Source organism: Cervus canadensis, chromosome 10, assembly GCF_019320065.1.
Source record: "Cervus canadensis isolate Bull #8, Minnesota chromosome 10, ASM1932006v1, whole genome shotgun sequence".
NCBI lineage: Eukaryota > Metazoa > Chordata > Mammalia > Artiodactyla > Cervidae > Cervus > Cervus canadensis.
The window spans coordinates 45,822,847-45,837,741 of NC_057395.1; the positions used below are offsets into that span (position 1 = coordinate 45,822,847).

At 41.2% G+C, this 14,895-nt stretch overlaps 1 long non-coding RNA gene across 1 annotated transcript; it reads left to right on the forward strand.

Annotated features, from left to right (window-relative positions):
* The first annotated feature begins 769 nt into the window (after positions 1–769).
* Positions 770–12,463, forward strand: LOC122448877. Its single transcript, XR_006271801.1, has 3 exons — positions 770–1,142; positions 9,108–9,204; positions 12,352–12,463. It is a non-coding gene; the product is annotated as an uncharacterized LOC122448877 (long non-coding RNA).
* The last annotated feature ends 2,432 nt before the right edge of the window (positions 12,464–14,895 follow it).

The window sequence follows — 14,895 nt, forward strand, 5'->3', positions numbered from 1 at the left end:
GGCCATCGACAAGAAACCTATGTTATATTGGACTTCATATAGATTTCCCCTCTCTTCTCCTTCATTTGTATCTCTTTTTCCCCATTTAATTGGGAATGTTTTTGTAATGGTTAAGTTTTGTAATTGTAATGTAATGTAATGTAATTGTGATGGCTAAGTTTTGATGTCAGTTTTACTAGGTTATGAGGCACCCAGACACTTGGTCAAATATGATTGGTTTGTCCCTGAAGGTGACTGTGGATGAGATGAACATTTCAATCAGCAGACTGAGCAAAGCACAAGGCTCTGCCCAATGTGAGTGGGCCTCCTCTAGTCAGCTGAAAGTCTGACTAGAGCAAAAAGACTCACCCTTCCCAAGAGAGAATCCTACGGGCAGTCTTCAAACTGGGACACTGAGGTTGGTCCTTTTGAGGGACTCCAAGTGAAGCAGGCCTTTTCTTGGATCAGGAGCCTGAGGGCCTTCCGTCTGTAGCCACGCTGTCTCCTTTCCGGGGTCTCCAGCACATTGACCATCCTGCAGATCCTGGTGCTCGTCAGCCTCCATGATCACATGAGTCAATTTCTTACAATAAACCTCATCCATATTATCAGTGACAATGAGATACACGGCAGGTTAAGCTCACCTCATGGGGGAGCAGAACCTGATCGCCAGGCCCTGGCAGGCAGGGCAGACCTCGGGAACCGGAAGTCAGCCCTCCCGACTTTTTTGCCTGGAATTCTGGGAAGCACCGGCAATGGGTGCTGCAGGGGCCCCAGCTGGGCTGGGACCCCGGGGCAGCGGGCAGCAGGCAGGGCACGAGGGTGAAGGGAGTGCCCGGGTTCAGTAGACTGTTTCGGGAAGAGGACGGATTTGCACTCCCCGTATTTATGACCCCCAACCATCAGGTCAGAAGCCAAACCCCACTAGTCCTCTCACAGCCCACTGCCTGGCATTTCCCAACGTCTTCTTGCTGTCCCTTGCAGGCTACGTGGTTGCTTTGACATGGTCAGGTTTCTCTTGGGGACGAAGCTGCGTTGTGTGGTTTCCGCGGTGTCCGGCGCGCCAGCGTCTGCCACAGGACATCACTCTTCATAGCGCAAACACAGCTTCGCGCTCAGCCCGAAGGAGGGAAGATGCTCTGAGGCTGTAGCAGTGGTTTCAGGTAAGCTGCTTGCAGAGTATGCCAGTTTTGAGATCCCTGGTTTCCAAGGCCCAACAGAGGTTTTAGAGGCGCAGCAGCCCGGTCTCTAGTTGCCGCGGGGCCCTTTTGTCGGCAGACTTTTGTACGGAAAAAGTGGGCTTGGCAGGGAGTTTAGCGGCCTGTTTTTCTGTGAGGGAAGTGAGGCGGCGGGCAGCTGGGCCTCTCAGGAACTTGGCGCCTTCATTGAGCTGTTGAACAGCAGCGAACAGAACAGCTGGCACCTCTCCTCGTCCGTTCCCAAGTGTTTGCTGAGGCGGAGATTGGGGGAGTGGGGGTGGGTAGTGGGGTGGGGGCGGGGGTGGCTGGCTGCTTCCTCACCTTCATCAGGACTCCCAAGAGCACCTCGCCTGGAAGGGTGGGCTGTTTTCAGTTTCCACGGATTGATCTGCTGCCCTGTTTCGCCTTGGCCCTCCTATGCTCCATGGTCGGCCAGTCCATTGTGCTTCTCAGATCCTCAGCTCTCGCCAGAGGCAGCCCCTCCTCCAACCCAAGTCAGAACCCCAGAGTGTAACTCCCCAGAAAGAGCAAAAGCTTCCCCGGGCTTCCCTCCTGGTTGGGACCAGGGGAGGGCCTTTGGTTGCCAGATGCCCCCAGAAGATTCGTTGCCTTGTGCATTAACAGCAGGCTGGGGTCCCCTGTTTTCTCATCATGTCAGAGGCACTATGTGAAGATGGTCGTGTAATAGAGCCCTTAGCATGTGGCATGCTACACCCTACCCGTCTTGTATCCCAGCAGGTAGGTACAGGCAACTCCTTACAAGAGACTGCTAATAGTCCCTCAGCCATTGGTCAGCATTGCAATGGGCCTCTCCCTCAAGTGAGCGACTGTCAATGAGCCAGCATTATTGGGCCATTCAGCTAGTGGTGAGCAGAGTTGTGGTCATCAGGCAGAGTGAGGTAAGAGGCAGATCCCCACCTTCTGCCAGGACCCTCCAGCTTACCTGGTCCTGGCCAGCAGTTGAGCCAGGGTCCCAGGGAACAGGCTGGGGTCTGTGTTCTTTGGGGCTCCAGAACCCTTGCCAAGTCTGCCAACTGGCTAGGTCCAGGCCTTGAGGCAGCAGTGAACCTTGCCCCCTTCCCTGTTTCTGCAACCTCAGGGAAGCAGCCATCTGTATAGGGTGCAGTTTGCTTGACCTGCCTCTGCTGTGTGTGTGGCCTGAGGAGCCCGAGGGCCAGTTGGGTCCTGGGTGCCCAGCTTCCTCAGCGATGACAGCTGGGCAGGGTGTGGGACCTGGTCCTGAGGGAGCCACCAGCTGAGATCTGCTCTTCAGCAAGAGTCTGGACCTCAGAGGGTAACAGTCGTGCCTAGGGGACTGTGCCCTTTCTTGTCAGAATGCAGAATAACAGTTGCTTGATAGATATATACAGGAATTGTTGTTACCCGACCATGACCTGAGCTCAGGAACAAAGACTCTGACACTAAGATGTTTGCAACAACTCACCCATCCCTCCCTCCCTTTCCCTAGGAAAGGGCTTTGCTAAGAGCTCTTGGGGAGTTTGGGGTGTTTAAGGCATGAGCCTCCATCTCTTTGTGGGGGCCCTGCAGTAAACCTTTTTCTGCTCCAAACACCGACATTTTGGTGGGTGTTTGGCTTCTCTGTGGGTATGGCACATGGACTTGCATTTGGGTGACACTCAGATATGTGTATATTCTGTTAAAAAACCGCTTGAAAAACTGTGATGTTCCTCTGTCATATCAGCCAGAATGCAGATGCAGGAGGAGGATCAACTAGTCGGAAGTTTGGGGATAAAATCTTCTCATCTTTCTGCAAGCAGTTTTCAGGAAGAGGAGTGTGGAGCCAGCCGAGAGAGGAGGTCAGCACTGAGAGCCTGGTGTGTGGAGCCTCTGCCCAGGAGCTCCCATCCAGAATCTGCTGCTGGAGAAAGAGGCTTGAAGATCAGTAGTGGTTGACTGAGACTCAGGAGCATTTATAGATTTAGCTTCCCTTCCCTGACCCTCCTCACATTCTGGTGTCTCTGCCTTAGACTGTCAGAGCCAGGATGAAACATTTGCAACTACTAGCCCTCAGGATGAAAGGGTGGGAGCTGCTGCAGTTGTCAGAGGCAGCAGGCACATCTCTGGTGGATGTACTGAGCATTTGGAAAGGCTGATCCCAAGTTCAAGGGAAGCAGATGTTGCCCCTGGGCTCCATCTTTGCACTGCTAGACATAGTGGACATTTGAGCTGCTTGACATGGAAGAGAGAGAGTCTCTTCAGAAGATTTTGTTTTTATTAAAAATAATAAATAATATTATTCTCAGATGCTTGATGAACTTTGGAGATATGCTTTTTATATCATGCATATAAACCATTTGGATGTCAAAAAAGAGGGACATTATATAATAATAGAGGGAGCAATTCTTCAAGAAGACATAACAATCCATATGCATATGTATTTTCCAATAGAAAATCAAAATAAATGAAAAAAAATGATAGAACTATAAAGAGAAATGGATAAATTTACTCTTTCAGTAGGGGATTTCAAGACACCTCTGTCAGTAATTGACAGGTAAAGCAGGCACAAAATCAGTAAGGATATAATTTAACAGCACCATCAATCAACTGGATTTCAAGAACATCAATTACCCATTTTTTGAAGTTTACATGGAACAGTTACAAAGATAGACCATATTCTATGCATAAAACGTACATTAACAAATATAAAAGTATAGAAATCCTACAATGTAGGCTCTTATAATTAGATTGAACTGGAAATTAATAACAGACAGATGGCTGGAAAACCTAGGATATCAGATAAACACACTTTTAAATATTAATGACACATGAGTCAAAGAAGAAACTCAAGAAAAGTTATTAATAAAAGTATTTTAAGCCAAATAAATAAAAATTATACTTTTCAAAATAAAAATCAATTGAAATGTGAATTTAAAAGTAAAACATCAAAATTTGTGAGATGTAGCAAAGGAATACTTAAAAGAAAACTCAAAGCGTTGAATTCATATATCAGAATGAAGGTAGAGCTTAAATTCATAATGTTCTCTTCCCCTTTATGAAACTAGAAAAAGGAGAGGAATACAAATTTAAGGAGTATAGAAGTGAAGCATTAGAGCATAAAGGAATGAAATTGAAAATAGGAAAACATTATAGAAAGTCAACAACATCAAAACCTGATTATTTGAAGAGATAATAGAAATGATAATCCACTAGCCAGGCTAAACAAGAAGAAAATGAGAGAAGATAAAGTTACTAATATAAGAGATGAAATTAGGGCCATTACTAATGATCCTACAGGCATTAAAAGGATAATAAAAGAATAATATGAACAATTCTATGACTTAAATTTAGATAACTTAAATCAAATGTGTTAATTCCTTGAAAGACACAATGTAATAAATTTCCCATAAAGAGATGTAGATAATATGAAGAGGGCCCTATGGATTAAAGAAACTGAATTAATAATTACTTTCCAAAATGAAAGCATCAGACCTAGATGGTTTCACTGGTGACTTCCACCAAACATTTAAAGAAAAAAATAAAAACATTTCTCAGCAATTTATTTCAGAAAATAAAAGCAGATGTAATAGTTTCTATCATTCTATGAGGGCTGCATTACCCTAACACCAAAACAGACAGAGATATTGCAGGAAAGGAAAACTACAATATCTTTTATAAATATGGAAGCAACAGTCTGAACATAATATTAACAATATGAATTCAGCACTGTCAGAATTACATTCCACAACAAAGTGGGATTTATCTCAGGTATACAAAGATGGCTCAAGATTTGAAAATCAATTAATGTAATTCATCGTATCAACAGGCTAAAGAATAAAAATTGTATGTATCATTTCTATTATCTCTTCAATTGATGCAGAAAAAGCATTTGATAAAATCCAACAGTTAATTCATCATAAAAACTCTTTGAAAACTAGGAATAAATCTAAAAGTCTACAGCTAACATTATGCTTAACTGTGGGGAACTAGAGGCTTTTTGCCTAAGATGAAGGACAAAGCCAAGATGTCCCCTTTTATCACTCCTGTTGTTTTTCAGTTGCTAAATCTTGTCTGACTCTTTACGACCTGGTGGACTACAGCATGCCAGGCTTCCCTGTCCTTCACTGTCTCCTGGAGTTTGCTCAAACTCCTATTCAACATCAAATTGGAAGTCTTAGTTAATGCAATAAAATGAGAAAAGGAAATAAAAGTATACAGATTGGATTGAAAAACTAAAATTGTTGACAGATGATGTGATTGTTTACATTGAAAATTAAAAAAAAAACTCATGAAAATAATAAGTAATTATGGAAAGTTTCAGGATATAAGGTTAATATCCAAAGGCAATTGCTTCCCTAAATAAACAGCAACAAACAATTGGATATTAAAATTAAAAATGTAATACTCTTTATGTTAGCACCAAAAGAGGCATGTGGTTAGAAATAAATCTAACAAAATATGTACAAGATCTATATAAGAACTATAGATGAAACAAAAAAGTTAAACAACTAGATAAATGGAGAGACATTCTATGTTCATTGGTCAAAAGACTCAACACTTTCAAGACATCAGCTATTCCCCACTTGATTTATAGATTCAATGCTACTGGGAAGAATTCCCAGCATGCCATTTTGTAGATATAAACACAGTGATTCTAAGTTTCATATGGGAAGAAAAAAAACCTAGAATGGGCAACACAATACCAAAGGAGAACAAAATTGGAAACTTACACTGCTCAACTTCCAGCACTTTTGTGGTTTTGAGTGGACTTGCCCTGTTGAGGATGTCTGTATGCTGTCTTCTCTCCTCTGCTTATTTTCACGTTCTCTCTTTTCCTGAGCTTCCCATTCAAACTAGCCTGTCTGTCTTGGTATGGATCAATGCTTCCCATTATTTCCTTTCATCAAAATGAACCTTCTAGCTTTTCCAGATAAGATACATTAATGTATATAATGAAATAGTGAATAAAGATATCATTGTCATCATAAAAGCAGAGAGTGACCTGGATTAAAATCCTTGGTTTCAGTCCTGTGATTTTCAGGATCTGTTCATCTCCACAGAACTCTCCTCTATCTTTGTCTTAAATTAAGGTATAAGGATTATCAGAAATAATAGGTGTGAAATGGCTTCATTCTAAAAATATAAGCTATTATATTTTTTCAACTAAAGATCTCATAGGCTCTAAAATGATATGAGCCAAAGCCGTAAATAATAAGGGGTAATTTTAAGGCATTATGTGAATTTGTGAGAAAAGATTGTTTTAAGATCACCCAGCTTTTGGTTCCTCTCTAAGTTAGTCTCTAGAATCTAAATGCCTTATTCTGCTTACTTATATGTGCATAGAGACCATATTTTACATCACAGCACCCCTGTCCTGAGTATTTGCAGATGGCAGCAATGGGAATCTCCTTTGTAATGCAGCTTCCTCATCATCAGAACTGAAATGGTATCATACATAGGTAATTTCATTCCCAGAATTTTTATATAAGCAGGAGAGCTGCTTGGCATAACTTTGCCTGTTGCTCTTCAGTTTGTGGCTCATATGACAAGATGAATTTGGAAGGAAAGGCCAAGACACTAGTAGATGAACTTTATGAAATTTAATTTAAACATGTCGGGATGATTTTTCATTGGAAGATTTTAAGTCTCAAAGATATCTCCTTCAAGACAGAAATCAGTTTCCCAGTCAGGTTTATGATCAATGTTTAAAATAAACTGTAAAAAAATTACCTAAAAAATTAGCCTATTTATAAATCCTCTTTATTTTCTTATAGATAATGTGTTTGGGAGAAGGATGGATTTTGTTTTTGTAAACCCATTACTTGTGTTGTCCATTTTGATACTGAAATTTAATTTTCAAATAAAATATTCTGTTAAACAGAATATTCAAATACACCAGCATTAATATTTTGCAGAAAATCTAATCTCTTTTTCTACTTGGTTTTATGTTGAAATACAAGAAAGTCTGTAACTCAGAATACTGAAGCTAAAGAAACAAAGTCATTTGTTCAGGTGTATAAATGAAATTGCACCTAACAATGGGATAGTCATATTAGTTTCATATTTGGCTCGACAAATTTGAATTATAAATACATGACTTTCATTTCTTGTATCTGTAAACAGTGACTGAAAATGGGAAGGACTTAGTTGTTAGAGATCAGATTAGACCACTGATTCTTTTTCAAGCATTTTCAGAAAACAGAATTTACATCATTCATAGTATTTAAAATGCCAAGGAACAGCCAGACTGTGATGTCAGCTGGCCTTCTAACACCTGGATTTTAATCACGTCTTTTTTTTTTCCTAATCTGGTAGAAAAACATACTGAAATTTAGAAACTGCATTCTATGAGTTTTAACTGTGGACAGATCTCAGAATACCGATGGTACAAGTGCACTGAGCAGTTACGTTAACTTCAGGGGCTTGTGACTTACCTTCCTTTCCAAAGAACTGCATCTTTAATTACTATTTGTTCAGAAAAGCTTTGAACATTTTAGTAGTAGAGCAAGAAGGCCAACTGACAGGGGAACTATCTCATCTCTTTTCTGTTTCCAGAAGATATAAGATCATTCAGATTTCAAGTGAGAAACCCTTCTTTAAACAGGAGCGAACAGCAGCATCTGTGCACAGCAAATCCTGAACCAGCACCAGCTCTTTCCTATATTTTAGAGTGTGCACACTTCCTCTTATCTTGTTTTTCATTTCATCATCTCCTGCAGCAAGTCACAGTCAGAAGGACTACTTTGTAATCATTTTGATTTATCTATAAGCAGGATGTATGCAAAATCCCTTATGAACTCATCCTCATAGATTTGTAGCTCAATTAAGCTGATTCAATTAGTCTACATAGGCTGGCTGAAGAGCATAGACAGTTCAAATCCCAAAAGATGCCAGGATCTCATGCAGTTTATGACTTAAAAAGGGCTCATTTCCTTCCACTGATATATATTTTTTAAGACACTTAGAAAGGAAGCTACATATCTGAGGAATGCTGTAACTGCAGTTGAATTTTGCAGCCCCCATTTCCTCCATGTACCATCTTTTAGGAACATGGGTTCAGATTTGGTACATACAGTAAATATCCTCATTATTTGGTACCTAAAAGACCGAAACTCTTTTAACTCATGTCTACCCAGATGAAAAAGTGAGGAAACTTAATTGTCAACAACCGCTTTGATTACCACTACTCCAAAGATTTCCAGGGTACATAAAATTAATGCGGGGAACTACTGCGTCCTTGGGGCTTCCTAGGTGGTGCTAGTGGTAAAGAACCTGCCTGCCAATGCATGAGACTTAAGAGACACGGGTTCAATCCTTGGGTAAGGAAGATCCCCTGGAGGAAGGCATGTTAACCCACTCCAATATTCTTGCCTGGAGAATCTCATGGACAGAGGAGAGAGCCCTGGTGGGCTACAGTCCATGGGGTCACAAAGAGTCAGAAACGACTGAAGTGATTTAACTTGTGTTGTCCATTTTGTCCAAGCACTGAGTCCTTGAGAGCCTGTCTGATCCCAGACACAGCAGCTTTACTTATGCTTTCATATGCTTTACTGAGTATGAATCTCACTATCCTATGAGGATGGTCCCCAAAGAAAGAATGGCTGAGATATTTTTAAAGAATGAAAGTGGGAGAGAGAGAAGGCAAAGAAGAGGAGAAGAACCTGCCCAAGAGTGGACGGCTTCTATGTAGCATATTCAACAATTCATCCAATGTGGCTAGAAGAGCCAGACGAATATATAGTTTGTCTGAGAGCAAAACCTATACTGTTTGCCACTCTTACTCTATCCTAGCACCTGTGAAAGAGACTGACGAAATTCCCTTTACCGTTTGGAAACACAGCAAGGAATATTTCCCCACACCCTGCAGGCAGAGGTGGTCATCCACCTGAGGGGTGGCCTGGGGAGTTTTATCACTTCACAGTCAGGCCACCAGACCTTTCTCAGGGACCTCCCCTCTCTTTCCCTACCCAGAGGCTGAAGGAAGGACTCAGGAGAGAGCAACGCCACTCAGTGGAGGGCCCAGGTCTCTGGAACGTCACACAGGAGGCTGTCCTGGAGGCGCTGCCTGGTGAGTCACCTGAGCAGGAGGTCCCGTGTACTGGGGGAGGCTACAGGGCCCTGGGAGCAGCTGCTGGAGTAGCTGGCTGTGTGGCTGGCACAGGCACATATATATGCAGCAGCTCTGCACACCTCCACCCCCACTAGCCTGTTTCCACCCAACAAATCCTACTCGTGTAAGAGCCTCTCGGAAAATAGTGCCCCCATCCCTCAAGGCACCAGGAGGCACCTTGAGGAAAGAATAAAGTGGCCAGTCTATTTTATCCTTGAAACTATTATGCATGGATGCAAGCAAGACATACCATCACTTACTATTCGGTGTAAAGCTGTGAGAGAGCATCAGCTTTGTCCCCACATTCCCAAATGCCGACAAACACTTCTAATCTCTGTGGAAAACCTAGACCAACAGATGTCTCCAGAGACAGTGCCAATGAAAACTTCACCTCCTCATAGATTTCTGTAACCGCAGGCCTCGAGTTGAGTTCCCAGGCCAATAAATTATAATACCCACAACAGGATAACATCTCCTTGATGTTGTCATGGTTATTAATACAGTTACTATTGAGAATTCTTTTAGCTGCGTGCTTGACTAAGACGCGAGTTTATCTTCACAGCATCCCTGGAAGGCAGACAGGTGATGACTTTTATTAACACCATTTTTGTGATGGAGGAACCAGAAAAGAGAAATGCAAAGGCATTTCCCAGCATAATGCAGCAAATCTAGAGCAGACTGAAGTTTGGAACTCCCAGTGCTTCGAGTGTTGGTGCTCAAGTAGGCAATGATTCACACTCATGGTATAACAGGGTCAGAATTCCTGTTGTGGAGAAAGATTTTCCCCAAGGTCGAAAGAGAGAAGTCTTAATGGCCTTGGTGGTAGATTTTAAAGACTTTATGACACATTTATTATTTGTTTATCTGTAAAGGCATATCCTAATAGAGCTGTTTATCTAAGCGGAAGAGGGACCAGCTTGACACAGATTTCTTACAAAGGACTTTCAGTGTTGATCTGTTAAGGATACAGAAGTGTTCCCCAGTATTTGCAACAAATTATTGTGAGTTTATTTCTTCATTGGGAAAACTTAGCATAGTGAGTTGGATTGCTCTCGAGGCAAGGGATTACTGCCCGAGGCACACTCGCTCCTTGTCCCTGCCCCTGCTGTTGCAGAGGCTTGCTGGGCAGGATGGTAAAAGCCATCCTCTTCAGTCAGTGGTACCTTCCAACCTGTCTTATCTGATGCGTGCTCCTGCCACATACAAACACTATAAACCTTTTGTACCTCAGCCTACTCCTTGCCCCACAAGCTCCCTACAGCTACTCTTTTCTTCACACATTTAATTATGTTTATTGCAGCCACTTGGAACAACTTTGCCTTCCTGTTAACCTGTATGTCAGAGTCCCTTTTCATCCTGAAAATACTTAACTTTGGCATACTTTCTCTTGAATCCCCAAATTACCTTCGTGTAAGTCATCCACTTCCTCTCCTGCTTCTCATAAGACTTATCAATGACTTGTGAAGTCTTGAAACATAGAAACTGTTATATTCATTTTTTGTTTGTTTTTATTTTCTATAAGAGTTAGCACAGTGTTTTCTATGTGGCACATGTTCAGTAAGCAGTTCTCTTGTTCAGTCAGTTTTTAATGTAGTTTCTTCAAATGTTTCTTACAGAGAAGAGGCAGAATTAGATTTGCAATGAGACATGAATTCTTTATAAGACATGTGAGGGTAACCAGATCTAGAAAAACCAAAATGTATTTGGTGGCACTAGACCATTTGTACTAAGGATTTTTGTTTATTTGACTATAAATGCTTATTTATTTCATTTGAAATGCATGTTAGAATTTCAAGTTTTCCAAATAAGTTGCTAACAAATCTGATGTTATTTTCACTAGGTTTGTATGTCATGTTCTCTTGCTGACTCTTTAAAATCATAGCCACCTATCAGTAATGCCTGAGATTTTCCCGAAGAGTCCCTTTTAGAAAGGTTGGAAGGTACATTCTTGTTCCTAGAGGTATAGTTACACTAAATAAAAAACAGCAAAAATTTTAAAAATGATTACGAAGCTGAGCTCTCCTAGGGACAAAATATAAGTCATTAGGGTTGGAAGAAAATGATCATTATAAGTTGCTGGGTTTAGAAGAGCTGTCACTCCAAAAAGAATATCATAAAAATGAAGGTGATTTTAGCAGTTTGTCTAGTTTATTATGTAACCAGGATACGACTGCACTGGATTATTGCCAAACGTTTGTGCTGTCAGGAAGTTTTATCCTTTGAAATGCATATGTTGTTGTTTAGTTGCTCAGTTGTGTCTGACTCTTTTGTGACTCCCATGGACTGTAGCCCATCAGGCTTCTCTGTCCATGGGATTCTCCAGGCAGGAAAACTGGAGTGGGTACTATTCTCTTCTCCAGGGGAACTTCCTGATCCACGAATTGAACCTGTGTCTCCTGCGTTGGCAGGTGGATTCTTTACCACTGAGCCACCAGGGAAACCTTGAAATTCTCATAAAATCACTCAAATCTCCATCATATATTTGATGGAAAACTCAATACCACATTGCTAAGAATTGTTTGGAGAGTTGGGGTGGGATGGGATGAATTTGCTTTAATGAAGTTCATGGTGCATCATACCCTCTTATTTTTTTTTATTTTTTATTAATTTTTTTTCATACCCTCTTATAATTCCCTTTATTCCATGTACTTACAGATATTAGACATCAGTGTAATCCATCCATATTCAAAGTTACAAAAATTTATCAGAGAGTAAAGATATCACAGAAATAAAGCTGGCTGTTATTGGTGTTTCATTCAAAAGACTCTACTATAGCTAAAATTGGAGAAGGAAATGGCAACCCACTCCGGTATTCTTGCTTGGAGAATCCCACAGACAGAAGCGGGCTATAGTCAATGGGGTCTCAAAGAGTCTGACCTGACTAAAGTGACTGAGCACACATGCACTATAGTTACTATAAACAAACAACAACAACAACAAAAAAAAAAAAAAAATAGGGGGAGGGTTTCTGATGGGATTGGGGAATTTAATTTAAAAGCCAGTCCTTAAGCGTAGGATCTCCAGGCTGTGTTATAAAGCTTCACTCTGGAGTGTTGCCATTGCCAGGGTTGTGCTGCCAAGAAATCTGTACCTATTGTTTTTCAGTGTAAATTCCAAATTCCTGGGAGGAACCTGCATGGCCATCTTATGCCACAGACAAGGAGGGCATAGGCGGAGCGCAGTTGGCCAAGATGCTTTTGCTGACATTGAAGACACAGTCTCATGGGGAAAATGGTAGTAATTTTAATATTCAGTATGTGAGTAATCCTTGTCTCTGTGCATTCAGGCTGCTATAACAGAATGGACTAAGACATATTGATGAAATACTTGCCCTGGGTACTGGGAGTGGGGGAAGGTGGGCTGATGGTCACACTGGTGTTTTCAGATCCAGAAGACAGTGGGTGATGATGACAAGGTGTCATCTTCAAATAGGAGGGCGTTTCGAGGAGGACAGTGAGACTCACATTTGCCGAGCGTCATGTCTGTAGCAAACCTAAGAGCCATGTCATGACCTGACCCGTGTCATACCTGAACAGAGCTTGAGGTAGCAGAGGTTCATACATGTCTACAGACTATTAGGTTCAAAGCTGTAATCTGAGATTAGGACAATACAATAGAACGTACAAGATCTAACAGAATATATTACCAGATAACAAATATATTTTCTTCATTAAAGTATAATCCTGGAATAAGTCACTGGATGAGTTTAATAACAGATTGGAAATGACAGAAGAAAATCAGTGCACTTAGATATGAGTCAATTTATATTGCTCAGTTGAGGAAAAATGCGAACATTTAAATATTTATAGTAGGTAATTGCAAAATTACCTGAGAAATAGGCATATTCATCGTTAGATGAAAGCTTTAACAGAAAAATCAAATAAAAATTTAACAACATGAGCAATAAATTTAGCTTTGTGAGTATTTATAAAATTATATACCCAATTTCTACAGTTAAAAGGATTGGGTGGGTGGGGAAGAATTTGAACAGCTAGGCTTACACCCATCTGACTAATATCCAGGCTCCTGACTTCTAGAAGAGGGAACCCCTTACCACCTTGCTAGCCAGACAGGCTGCACTCTAACAAGTTTGGCTTGAGTTACATGTTTACTCTTGTATGGTCATCAAGCAGCCTGAGTCTTAGTCCCCATTGATACTAGAAATGTCGTGGCATACCAAAATTCTTCATGTGACCTGGGCAGGAAAGAGCATTGAATGAAATGACCATGGACACCCAGAGTCTGGGACCAAGACCATGACTTACCTGGACACAGGACAAGCAGGTGTGAACATGGCATCGTCACTTTTCTATCCTGTTGGTCTGTCCTTGATGACCAATTCACACCTAAAGGATGTTTTCATGCGTTTTCCCTCAGTAAACTCTGCCCAGTGAACCCAAAGGGAGGTTGTTCTAAGATACACTAGAGGCAAATTCTGAGACATGTTCTCCTGTGAAGTAATAGAAAAAAATAAAGAAGGGAAGGAGAAAAAGGAAACTTTCTTAGAAACTTGCTTTCATTTATATATCTCTTCCTATTTTCCCTGAGGACTTCAATATACTGGTGTTAGAAACAAAAACAGAGATTTATGAATTCTGCAGGATGAATACTTGAAGTCATAACACTTGCCACTGTGAAGTGTTATCAGATTTCTTCCCCACAGAAGCTGTGCGACCAGAGAGCACCTGGCAGCGAGTCAGTTCCTGGTGCGGCTCAGCTAGCGTGACCCTGATGAGAACCCAGACTCCGGTTCCGGTGTGGGATTCACGAACACTTTGAGTGTGGGCTCAGTCTCTCTTCTACTACTGGAATGTGAGTCGCATGCTGAATTAATTAGCAAAAATAAAACCAAAACAGAGCTTTAAGCCTGTTTTGGCTCTTTCTAGTTCTCTCAATTCATTTTATTTTCATTGGCATATTTTATTTTCATATCTTGATCCAAGGCTCATTTGCATAGGATTTATTTGCATACTCAGATCATTTTGAGGAATAGACGACTTACAAAGCACTATGAATCAGTTATTCCAAGTAATCCTTGATTAAGGTGTGTCCTTAGAATCGGATAGAATTCCCCGTTTTTGATTCTTAAATCCCATCTGGCTAGCTTCCTCTTACTCACAGCTCTTCTTTTGCCTCTCCACAGATGTGAAGAACACCTTCTATTTCTTGCTTTAAGTTAGTGCTATTTATATTTCAGAAATTCCAGATCTCTTTGCAAGCCCTTTGAGACCCAGTGGCGAGAATGAATTACCCTCAGCTGTTTGTCTCTCTCCTGACAGGTTGGCCTGGAAAGCCGCTCGCCTGGAGCTGAATGCATTGTTATTTCACTATCTGAGCCAGCAAGAGCCAGTTTTACAAATTTCTAACAGAAGGCATAAAAGGAATTCCAACAGAAACTGATTTTTCCCTTTTTTAAAAAATTCTTGACTTGGACCAAATTAGTAGGGACTGACATATTTGAAGTGCTTAATGTACATACTGTTGTATTCCTTTGAAATTTAATCTTATAGTCACTGCTCCCGGGAGAAATATATTAAAGTTTATTGGCAAACACATATCCTCTGATTTCTTTCTACCCTGAAATAAAAAGATGAGTTAGGGTGTCACACATACATGAGCACTGAGTGTTTGGTATAGCTCTCATCTTGC